Source organism: Henckelia pumila, chromosome 2 (assembly GCF_033568475.1).
Source record: "Henckelia pumila isolate YLH828 chromosome 2, ASM3356847v2, whole genome shotgun sequence".
Taxonomy (NCBI): domain Eukaryota; kingdom Viridiplantae; phylum Streptophyta; class Magnoliopsida; order Lamiales; family Gesneriaceae; genus Henckelia; species Henckelia pumila.
This window is the reverse complement of record NC_133121.1, coordinates 77297681-77310089: the sequence shown is the minus strand read 5'-3', so window position 1 is coordinate 77310089 and position 12409 is coordinate 77297681.

Sequence of the window (12409 nt, the reverse complement as noted above, 5' to 3'; positions counted from 1 at the left end):
TAGGATTTGATACCCATGATCTGGAATCGTTTCAGATCAGAAAATAAAATTTTTAACTTCCGCTGCTCCAGGTATCGCATCTGACTGATCCGAGAACATGTTCCAACATTGTACACATATAAAATTACTACTTTGAACTTAAAAATGTAGAAACAATTTCATACGCACCATCATGATTGAAAAAGAACTTAAAGATGTACTCACAATTTTATATGCGCAGTCATGTTTCATAAAAGACTAATCAACTAATATAGAGTTATAAAATTAATACTTTGAACTAAAAGATGTATAAACAATTTCATGTGCAAATTCATGTTTCACATGAATTACAGAAGCACACCGATTATAAATATCATAACATCACTAATAAGGTCACAGGGCAGAATAATTAAGCAATAGATGGATTTTACCTCTCCATATTGAACCCTCGTCGAATCTGGTCTTTAACTCAGCCCTCAATTCGATCACACTCAGCCTCATACACATGTGAATATGGATCATATTACAGACATAATCGTTATCATTTAAGGTAACGTACATCTTGTGCTGGGGATCTAGGTATTGTAATGACATAGACAGATGATTTATTTCTTCATATTTGCTAGAAAAACTCAAAAATATATCCTCCAAACTACATCCACTTAAAATTGAGATGACAAAAAGTTGACCTTTGCACTTATAGGTACCTAAAAACGCAAGGTTGGAAGAAGACCCATCTCCAGATTCCATTCTACCGATAATAGGGCTTTTCTCCAATTAATCAACAATGAAACGTACTTCAAGCTTTTTTGATTCTTCGTATCGTTCAACCGAGATTGTGTTCCAAACCTCGGACTCGACTCCTAAAAAACGAAGATGGATTCAAGATTTTCAATTTAGGGTTGCTTATCGTCTGCCTTCTTGCCCAATTTTTTGTGTTGACGAGAATTCTTGCGTGTGGATGTCAAGAAAAATTGGGGATACGGTAAAATGAGTGGAAATCGACGAAAATGAGGTGGCCCTCAAGATAGGAAAATTGATCGGGAAGAAGGTAAAAGAGATGAGATTTACGAGGGAGGAGGGAATCGTGATGTAGATAAAATGAGAGATAGTATGTATGGTATACAACCCTCTTGTATAATGTATTTAGGGAATTTAACTTTTAATTTTTAATGTATGATGTACTTAAGGAGTTTAAAATAACAAATTATTGAATTAGGTAGTGCAAATGTATTTCTTCTGACAGAGGGACTGCCCACAAAGTTTGGTTTGAGTTTGGGTATTTTATCACAATTTACCCTTATTCTTTCAAGAAATTCGTTAATGGTCTCGAATAGAGGTGTCTAAATGGGCTAGGCCTGTCAGGTTGGTCCATCCTACCATGCAAAATTAGTGTGTTGGGTTAACAATTTTTCAACCCGCCTAAAAGATGGGCCGGCCCGCACCACCCTGCCTAATGGTGGATTGTGGTGGGTTGCGGGTTGACCCGCAAAAACCCGCTAATTTACACGTGAGCCCGTCGCATTGACCCGCCCCATCACCTAAAATAGGCGGGTTGGGTTGGTGTTTTCCCAACCCGCCTAAAAAATGGGCCGCCCCGCCCCGCTTAATGGTTGGTTATGACGGGTTGTGGGTCGGCCCGCCCCGTTGACCCGTTTTGACACCTCTAATCTCGAACAATATGATATTAATGTGAGCATAAATTTTTCAACAACCTAAAGCAGCATTATAGACTTCTAATACTAAAAAATACTGTGTTTTGTGCTTGTTTTAATATAAAACTATAGAAAATATATTACATTTTTGAAAATTTTAATAACATAAAGTATGTAATAAATATTTGTGCTTATGTATGTGATTGGTCCTATATATTTTTCGTTTTACCCTTTATATACAATATTGATATAGCGCTTAAATTTAATATTTGTATAAAAAATAACTAAAATTATTAATAAATTAAAAGATATATTAATAAAATATTTTGACAAAATAAAAAGATACAACCATGAAACAAAAATAAATCAATATATATATTAAAAACCTATATATATAAATTTTAGGACAATCAAATTTTGGTAATTTAGAGATATTAATTAATTAATAATTTAATATTTTAAGAATGTTTTTTGATTTAGTGAATATAGATTTAATTATAAAAAAATCATTGTGTTTTACAATCAATAATTTGACGTATGATGCTTTAAAAAAAAAATAATTTGACGTATGATATTCTCTGAATTAATATTAATATATATAAAAATTCACTGGATGCATATTGATAATTGCATTTTGTATGCATTATTTCGTGATAAGTTTATGTCTATTTTATGTGCATTCATATTATTTTTATGTGTTTTTATGTGTTTTAGTGCATGTGTGTGTATTTCACTCCTCGGATTGATTTTGTAGAAAAATGGATTTTTGAAGTGTGAATTATGGAGCAGATTAAATTTCAAGATGTTTTAAAGCTTTCGTCCAAATTTCAGCTCGATCCGACGGCTAGATCTTGAGATATAAATTTTTTAACATTGTCGCTCGGCGCAGAAAATTTGTACTGCGTGCGCGCTAGAATCAAGCTCGCGCGTGCGCAAGTCGGAGTTCCAGACTTCTGTTTTTATGTGCTGCGCACGCGCGCGTGTTCTAGGGTCATATGTGTTCCGAAAAATCCTTGTTTTGAGAGAAAATTAACTGGTAGGCGTTCCGGACCATATATATACAAGATATAACATATTTTAGAGGGTTCCGGAGTTCCAGAAAGCACAACACAGAGGGAGGCGGCTACAAGGCTTGGGAGAGAAGATTTCTATTTTCTTTTCTTCTTCTTTTTATTTTTGAATTATTGTTTTTAATTATTGAGTAGTTTATTTTCAACTAAGACGACGTGATTAGGTCGAACAAATTCATGTAGAAAACTTGGATGTTTGTTTGGGATTTTTTAGAGTTGATTTTATTTTATTGATTGTCAAATTTATATTTGTCTTGTGAATAGTCTGATCAACTGTTTGCTTGTATGTTAACTGATTCCAAGTCGACAGAGGAGGTTTCGATTTTGATCACTTTGATAATCAACATATTGTAAAACCGACTAGAAATAGAATTCGATTTCAGTGTGCGGTTTAGGTGTAAACTGAATTTTCATAAATATTTAATGCATTCAAATTTGATTAAAATTATGAAAGATTAGTTTATCAATATTTGAATAGGTTTGATTGTTCTAGAAATAGTTCTTTGAACAAATTAGGAGAATTCCCGTGAATTAAGATTAAATCTGAGTCCTGAATCGACTACTTGTTACATGATTTGTTCGGTACCTACGTTTGTCTTGGTTGTCTTTGTTTTAATTATTTTTATCTTCAGTTATTTTAATTATTATTTCTTAAGCAGTTTTTATTTTAAATTCTTATTTTATTTAAATCAAATCGCTCTTTTTTATTTTGTCTAGATTAAGCTAAATAATTAATTCTTGAGAATTGACTACAGTCCCTGTGGGATCGATACTTGGACTCTCTGTCCACTTTACTATTACTTGACCTGGTACGCTTGCCTGTAAATTTATATCACACAGATTTAGCCGGTCAAGTTTTTGGCGCCGTTGCCGGGGACTGTTCAGTTAATATTAGGATAGATTATTTGCTTGAGACTAGACATTTTTTTTCTTGCATTAATTTTTTATTTTTAATTATTAATTATTATTTTTCTTACTTGTGAGGTACTTGGAGATGGATCATCGACAGGTGTTCACAAGGTTTGGCGAACAATACTCGGAGCCTTTCTATGCTTCTTGGGGGAGATTCAATGATTTGGCTAACAGGTTTAGATGTCATGATTTTTCGAACTACACTCTAGTTCAAATTTTTTATGGTAGTTTGGATGAGCTAACAAGATGTTGGGTAGATTATGGAGCTTTGGCCACTGACAGTCACTTGTTCAGCATAGATGAAAACAGTGTGATGCACTTGTTAAATGATATGGCAGATTTCGACTATCATTGGCATTGTGATCCTTTACTGCAGGGTTGGAGTCACCAATATCCTCCATATATCGACTCTAAAAATTTTTCGAACCAACCACCGGAGCGTCAAGAATAGTGTGTAGGATATTTTGAGGATCATGTGGCGCAGTTGGAGAATCTTTTGTGGCAACAGACAGAGACAAATCAATTCTTAGAAAGCCGTATCAAGTCTTGGAGTTTTTTGGATGAACAGATTGCGCTTCTTAGAGAACCAAATTTGGAGATCTGCCAAGAGAGTGAAGTAACTGAGCCAGCGCATGAAGAAATAATTTTTGAGGAATTTTCTTGTGAAGAAGAGCCAATAGTGGACTTGGAGGGGGAAGAAACATATAAGGCTACATATTTTACCTCGTCAATGGTCGTTCCATGTACACCGTTAGAAGATTCTTTCTTGTCATTGACGCCACCTCCAGCATATTCCATCCTCTATGAGCTTCAGCCTAGATTCGGAGTCTCCTTCCAAAAGAAAAAATTCATACCGAGAATTGCTGGACCGACGAGCTTTCCATGTCAATATCACGCCAAGCTTGATGGCGAAGGAAATCAAGACCCATATGTAGAGTCGTATGATTCTTACTATGGGCGGCAGCCGCTCTTTGATGGTTGCTTCTGCATAGTCGGGCTGTAGACTATAAACTTAGCGCTAACTGGGAGGTAACCCAGTGTTATTTCTTTTTGCTTTTTATTTTATTTTATTTTTGGTTTTTTGTTTTTGTTTTTGTTTTTGTTTTTGTTTTTGTTTTTATTTGATTTTTGTTTCTTTTTCATGCCAGTTTGTCATGCCTGCCGATATATCGAGACTGCTGCTGCTGTCCCAACTGATACTGTCAAGAAGGAAGAGGATGAATCGAAAACCAGGGGAGTGCTATTTTTGTTCTCATTGTGTTTTTGTTCGTCTTTGCATTTGTGTGTTTGTTATGCATTCTGTTCATTATCCTGAAGCATTGAGGGCAACGCTTTGGATAAGTATGGGGGGGGGGGTAGACTAGTATATTGCATTGTTTGTTATGTTTGTGTTGCATCTGTCATGTTTTGTGTTTGTTTGCATTTAGTTTGTTTTTGTTGTTGTTTGCATTTTTATAAGTAGGATGAGTCATAATAGCCAATTATGATGAAGTTTATTTGAAAAAATGGATTTTTGAAAAAATTTGCTCTTGACTTGACATGAGAAACTGTAGGTTGAACCGTGAATATTTTTAAGCACTAATGTTAGACCAGTGAATTGTAGCGAAAGATTTGATGAAGTTTCTGTCTGTTTGACCATTGCACGGCAATAGGTGGTTTGTGGATCTTGATTGTGTTCTATGAATTTTGAGGAGGCTCTAGTTTACACTTATGATCTTGGGCGCACCTAGAAAAAAACAATTTTCAATTCCATCCGGGCCTTGAAAGGATTAAAATCCTATAAAAGACTAAATTTAAGGCTAAGTATGCGGATTAAATGGGATTGATGCTTCATCCGGGCTATAGACGAGGGGATTAGAAAGAAAAAATAGAATGATTTTTCGTATCCTATCCAGTTATAGCTAAGTCAGCGGGTAATTATTGGGGCTAAAGCAATACCGGGTGCAAAATTCGGAGGTGTGTAATTCATTATCTCAAGGGAGGTGTGTTTAGTCTAGAGGTCGTTGGAAGGAATGGGCACTATATTGTGATACTTGCACTGATTTGTCATAGGTCTCTAAACAGATTTGAGATGAATTCGATCTAAGTTGCATGAAACCGAAATGACAGTTCACACACACACGTTCACGTTAAACCAAAAGTGTATTATGAAAAGTTGAGAGCATGTCTGTGTTTTTGGTTTTGTGATTGAACTTCTCGGAGGCTGTGCACATTTATGAATCGTCCTTACTTATGTTTTTGTTTGCATATTATTTTTGCTTGTCTTGCTCGAGGGCGAGCAAGGTTTAAGTATGGGGGTGTTGATAAGTACATTTTGTATGCATTATTTCGTGATAAGTTTATGTCTATTTTGTGTGCATTCATATTATTTTTATGTGTTTTAGTGCATGTGTGTGTATTTCACTCCTCGGATTGATTTTGTAGGAAAATGGATTTTTGAAGTGTGAATTACGGAGCAGCTTTGTTCGAAAAATCAAATTTAATTTTAGAATAATCGAAATCCTATCTCCACCGTTCAGATTAAAGTTCAAGATGTTTTAAACCTTCTGTCCAAATTTCAGCTCGATTCGATGGCTAGATCTTGAGATATGAATTTTTGAAAATTGTCGCTCGGCGCAGAAAATTTGTACTGCGCGCGCGCGAGAATCAATCTCGCGCGCGCGCGAGTCGGAGTTCCAGACTTTTGTTTTTATGTGCTGCGCGCACGCGAGGCCTATGCCGCGCACGCGCGCGTGTTTTAGGGTCATATGTGTTCCGAAAAATCCTTGTTTTGAGAGTAAATTAACTGGTAGGCGTTCCAGACCATATATATACAAGATATAACATATTTTAGAGGGTTCCGGAGTTCCAGAAAGCACAACACAGAGGGAGGCGGCTACAAGGCTTGGGAGAGAAGATTTCTATTTTCTTTTCTTCTTCTTTTTATTTTTGAATTATTGTTTTTAATTATTGAGTAGTTTATTTTCAACCAAAACGGCATGATTGAGCCGAACAAATTTATGTAGAAAACTTGGATGTTTGTTTGGGATTTTTTAGAGTTGATTTTATTTTATTGATTGTCAGATTTATATTTATCTTGTGAATAGTCTGATCAACTGTTTGTTTGCATGTTAACTGATTCCAAGTCGACAGAGGAGATTTCGATTTTGATCACTTTGATAATCAACATATTGTAAAACCGACTAGAAATAGAATTCGGTTTCAGTGTGAGGTTTGGGTGTAAACTGAATTTTCATAAATATTTAATGCATTCAAATTTGATTAAAATTATGAAAGATTAGTTTATCAATATTTGAATATGTTTGATTGTTCTAAAAATAGTCCTTTGAACAAATTAGGAGAATTCCCGTGAATTAAGATTAAATCTGAGTCCTGAATTGACTACTTGTTACATGATTTGTTCGATACCTACGTGTGTCTTGGTTGTCTTTGTTTTAATTATTTTTATCTTCAGTTATTTTAATTATTATTTCTTAAATAGTTTTTATTTTAAATTCTTATTTTATTTAAATCAAATCGCTCTTTTTTATTTTGTCTAGATTAAGCTAAATAATTAATTCTTGAGAATTGACTACAGTCCCTGTGGGATCGATACTTAGACTCTTTGTCCACTTTACTATTACTTGACCTGGTACGCTTGCCAGTAGATTTATATCACACCGATTTAGCCAGTCACACACACACACACACACACATATATATATATATATAATATGCGAGCCAAATTTATTTTAATATTTAATAAATTAATGTTAATGATATTGATTAATAAAATAAAATTCATTGCATAAAAAACAATAATAAATTTAATTCATGAAAAAAAAATACTTTTATCGAATTTTCTTAGTTATATTTGTTATTTTTAAATCAATTATATTTGTTATTTTTAAAAAAGTTATAAAACTTTTGATATTAAAAAGACCATAGTTTTATATTCATATTGTTGTGAAAAAGTAAAAATTTACGGTAAAAAGTAAATACTCCAAAAACTTAAAATATATCAAACTCTACACTTTATAATATTTTTCTCTCAACTCAATTGTATTTTTCATCACAAATGAAGACCTATTTATAGATCCACATTTGAGATTAGTCCAAAAATAAATACATCATCATCTACATCATCACACACTAATTTTCCACATTTTACAACTCAATATTCAACATTCAACATTCAATATTCAATATAATATTAATAATAATAATATTTTTCAACACTCCCCCTTGTGATGATGATCGTGATATGATGACTGTCTTCATTACGTGTTTTATACTGCCTCGTTAAAAACCTTACTAGGAAAAACCCAGTGGGATAAAAACCATAGTAAGGGAAAAAGAGTGCAGCCACGTAAACTCCCCCTCATGTTAACATAAGTGATTCTTCAAATATTCCGCAGATTGCGCATCCCAATGTTGTATATATGCTTTCTGAATATCATCGTGGGAAGTGCCTTTGTGAAGAGATCTGATGAGTTTTCACTTGATTGAATATAACAGATATCAATATCTTTATTCTTCTCAAGCTCTTGAGTGTAGGCAAAGAACTTTGGAGGTATATATTTTGTTCTGTCACTTTTGATGTATGCTTCTTTCATTTGAGCAATACATGCAGCATTGTCTTCATACAACGTCACAGGCTTCTTGTCTACTGATAATCCACAAGAAGTTTGGATATGTTGTGTCATTGATTTTAGCCAAATACATTCACGGCTTGCTTCATGTAGCGCAATAATCTCAGCATGATTTGATGAAGTTGTTACGAGTGTTTGTTTCTGTGAACGCCAAAAAATTGCGGTGCCTCCATGAGTAAATACATATCCGATTTGGGAACGTGCCTTATGTGGATCAGATAAATATCCAGCATCGGCATAACCAATGATACTTTGATTGGTGTCTTTTGAGTACAAAAGTCCCAAATATGTCGTTCCTCGTAGATAACGAAATATATGTTTAATTCCATTCCAGTGCCTCTTTGTTGGATATGAACTGAATCTTGCCAATAAATTTACAGCAAAAGATATATCTGGTCTAGTGCAATTTGCAAGATACATAAGGGCACCAATGACACTTAGATATGGTACTTCTGGACCAAGAATAACTTCATCATCTTCATATGGACGGAATGGATCCTTTTTTATGTTTAATGATCTTACAACCATTGGAGTACTTAATGAATTTGATTTATCCATATTAAAACGTTTAAGGATCTTTTCTGTATAATTTGCCTGGTGAACAAAAATTCCACATTCTTTTTGTTCTATTTGCAAACCCAGACAGTACTTGGTTTTTTCAAGATCCTTCATTTCGAATTCTTCCTTCAAGTACATCATAACCTCTTGAATTTCTTTATTCATTCCAATGATGTTTAAATCATCAACATATACAGCAATAATTACACATCCGGATGTTGTTTTCTTGATGAAAACACAAGGGCATATTGGATCATTTACAAATCCCTTTTTCATCAAGTGCTCACTTAGCCGATTATACCACATTCGGCCGGATTGCTTCAACCCATATAATGATCTTTGCAATTTTACAGAATAAAATTCTCTGGGTTTTGAACTTTGTGCCTCAGGCATCTTAAATCCTTCAGGGATCTTCATGTATATATCACTATCAAGTGATCCATATAAGTAAGCCGTAACAACATCCATCAGACACATTTCTAAATTTTCAGACACTGCCAAACTAATCAAATATCGAAACGTAATTGCATCCATAACAGGAGAATACGTTTCTTCATAATCAATTCCAAGCCTTTGAAAAAAACCTTGTGCAACAAGTCTAGCTTTATATCTTACTATTTCATTTTTCTCATTTCGCTTTCGAATAAAAACTCATTTGTATCCAACAGGTTTTACACCTTCAGGTGTGGGGACTATAGGTCCAAAAACATTACGTTTATTTAGCGAATCCAATTCAACCTGGATGACATCTTTCCATTTTGCCCAATCATGATGAGTTTTACATTCACCAAAGGTTTTTGGTTCATGATCCTCGTTTTCATTTATGATGTCACATGCCACATTATAAGAAAATATCTCATCAATATCTTCTATATCTTTTCGGTTCCATATTTTTCCAGTATTAATATAATTGATAGAGATTTCACGATTCTCGTCAGTTTGTGGTTCTGACAGAACATTTTCATCATCAGGTATTTCTTCTGGAACACCATTTTCTATTTTATGATCATCGTGTTTCTCTATGCCTTTTCTTTTCCGAGGATTTTTATCCTTGGAACCGACTGGCCTTCCACGCTTTAAGCGTTTTATGACATCATGAGTGTCTTCAATTTGTTTCTTTGGAATTTTAATTCGAGCAGGGGCATTTACAACATGTATATATGATTTTGTTACCCCTTTTGTGTCTGCAAATGCATCTGGAATTTGATTTGCAATTCTTTGCAAGTGCACAATTTGCTGTACATCTTTCTCACATTGTTTGGTCCTTGGATCCAAATGTAACAATGATGGTACATACCATGTGATTTCTTTTTCGATGTGTTTCTTTTCTCCCCCTAACATTGGGAAGATTTTTTCATTAAAATGACAATCAGCAAAACGTGCTGTAAACACATCGCCTATCTGAGGCTCAAGATATCGAATGATTGATGGGCTATCATAACCGATATAAATACCGATTTTTCTTTGAGGACCCATTTTTGATCGTTGAGGTGGTGCAATAGGCACATACACCATACATCCAAAAATTCTCAGATGAGAAATATTTGGTTCTTTACCAAATGTAAGCTGCAATGAGGAGAATTTATGATATGCACTTGGTCTGATGCGAATTAATGCCGCAGCATGTAAAATTTCATGTCCCCATATATAAATAGGGAGTTTTGTTCTCATAATCATTGGTCTAGCAATCAGTTGTAAACGTTTAATCAATGATTCAGCTAATCCATTCTGTGAATGAACATGAGCAACAGGATGTTCAACAGTAATTCCCATTGACATACAATAGTCATTGAAAGTTTGGGAAGTAAATTCTCCAGCATTATCAAGTCTTATTTTCTTGATTGTATAATCGGGAAATTGATTCCGCAATTTTATTATTTGAGCCATTAATCTTGCAAATGCCACATTCCGAGTTGACAATAAGCATACATGTGACCATCTGCTAGAGGCATCGATTAATACCATAAAATATCGAAATGATCCACATGGTGGATGAATTGGCCCACAAATATCACCCTGAATGCGTTCAAGAAATATGGGTGATTCTGTTTGGATTTTAGCTGGCGATGGTCTTATAATAAGTTTTCCAAGAGAACATGCTTTATATTGAAACTTATTATTCTGAAAGATCTTCTCGTCTTTCAATGGATGACCATGCGTATTTTCAATAATTCTTCGCATCATTATTGAACCAGGATGTCCCAATCGATCATGCCAATTGATTAATATTGAAGAACTATTAACCACCATATTTGATTCGATTGGCCTTATATGTGTATAATGCAATCCAGTAGGGAGCATTGATAATTTTTCAACCACATATTTCTTTCCTGATTTATATGTGGTAAGACACATATATTTCTGATTTACATCAGTTATCGTCTCAGTATCATATCCATGAGAATATATGTCATTAAAACTCAACAAATTTCTTTTCGATTGTGGTGAATATAAAGTATCATTTATCAAAAATTTTGTACCATTTGGTAACAAAAATTGTGCTTTACCACAACCTTCAATCAAGTCTACAGGACCTGATATTGTATTCACCATTGTTTTTGTTGGTTTTATTTCCAAAAAATATCTTTCATCTCGCAGAATAGTGTGCATTGTACTACTATCCGGTATGCAAATTTCCATGATATTATTTCCATGTTTGCTCATAGCATTTTCCATATCAAACTTCACAAAAATGCAATAAAGAAAAATTAAGTGCAATACAAATGCAAAATATAACATGCTTTATAATACAAGAATGCATAAAAATACAAATTTGTTACAATCTAATCCCACCAATCTTTTAATCAATGTCTTCGAAATCATTCAAAAAATCTGCAGCATTGAAACTAGTTGAACCAATTAAATGGTCACTATTTTCAACAAAATTGGTCTCTTTTCCTTTCCCCTTTGTCGATTCTTTATAGAGCTTACATAGGTGCTCAGGGGTTCAACAAATATGTGACCAATGTCCTGCAGTGCCACATCTATAACAAACACTCTCAGATCTTTTTGAGTGATTTCATTTTCACTCGTATTTTCATGCTGCCTTTTTGGTGGGTGGTTCGTGACGTTCTTTTGAGATGAGTTATTGAAATAAGTATCTCGATTATTTTCATATCCACGGCCACGACCACGACCGCGATAATTTTTACGTCCACGCCCACTTCCTCGACCTCGTCCACGACCAAATTCTGGTCTATGTCTTTGATTTTGGTTTTTATTTTTCATTACGACATTTACTTCAGGAAATGTCATTGATCCAGTGGTTCGGGATTGATGATTTATTATTAACAATTCGTTGTTCTTTTTCGCCACAAGAAGACATGCAATGAGTTCAGAATATCTCGTAAAACCACGCACTCTATACTGTTGCTGTAGAGTTATATTTGATGCGTGAAAAGTGGAAAATGTTTTTTCAAGCATTTCCATCTCTGTGACTTCAAGTCCACAGAATTTTAATTGCGAGACTATTTGATACATCGCAGAATTATAATCACTGACTTTTTTAAAGTCTTGGATTCTCAACGAATTCCATTCATCACGGGCGGTCGAAAATATCACTTCTCTTATATGCTCAAATCTTTCTTTCAACCCTTTCCATAAA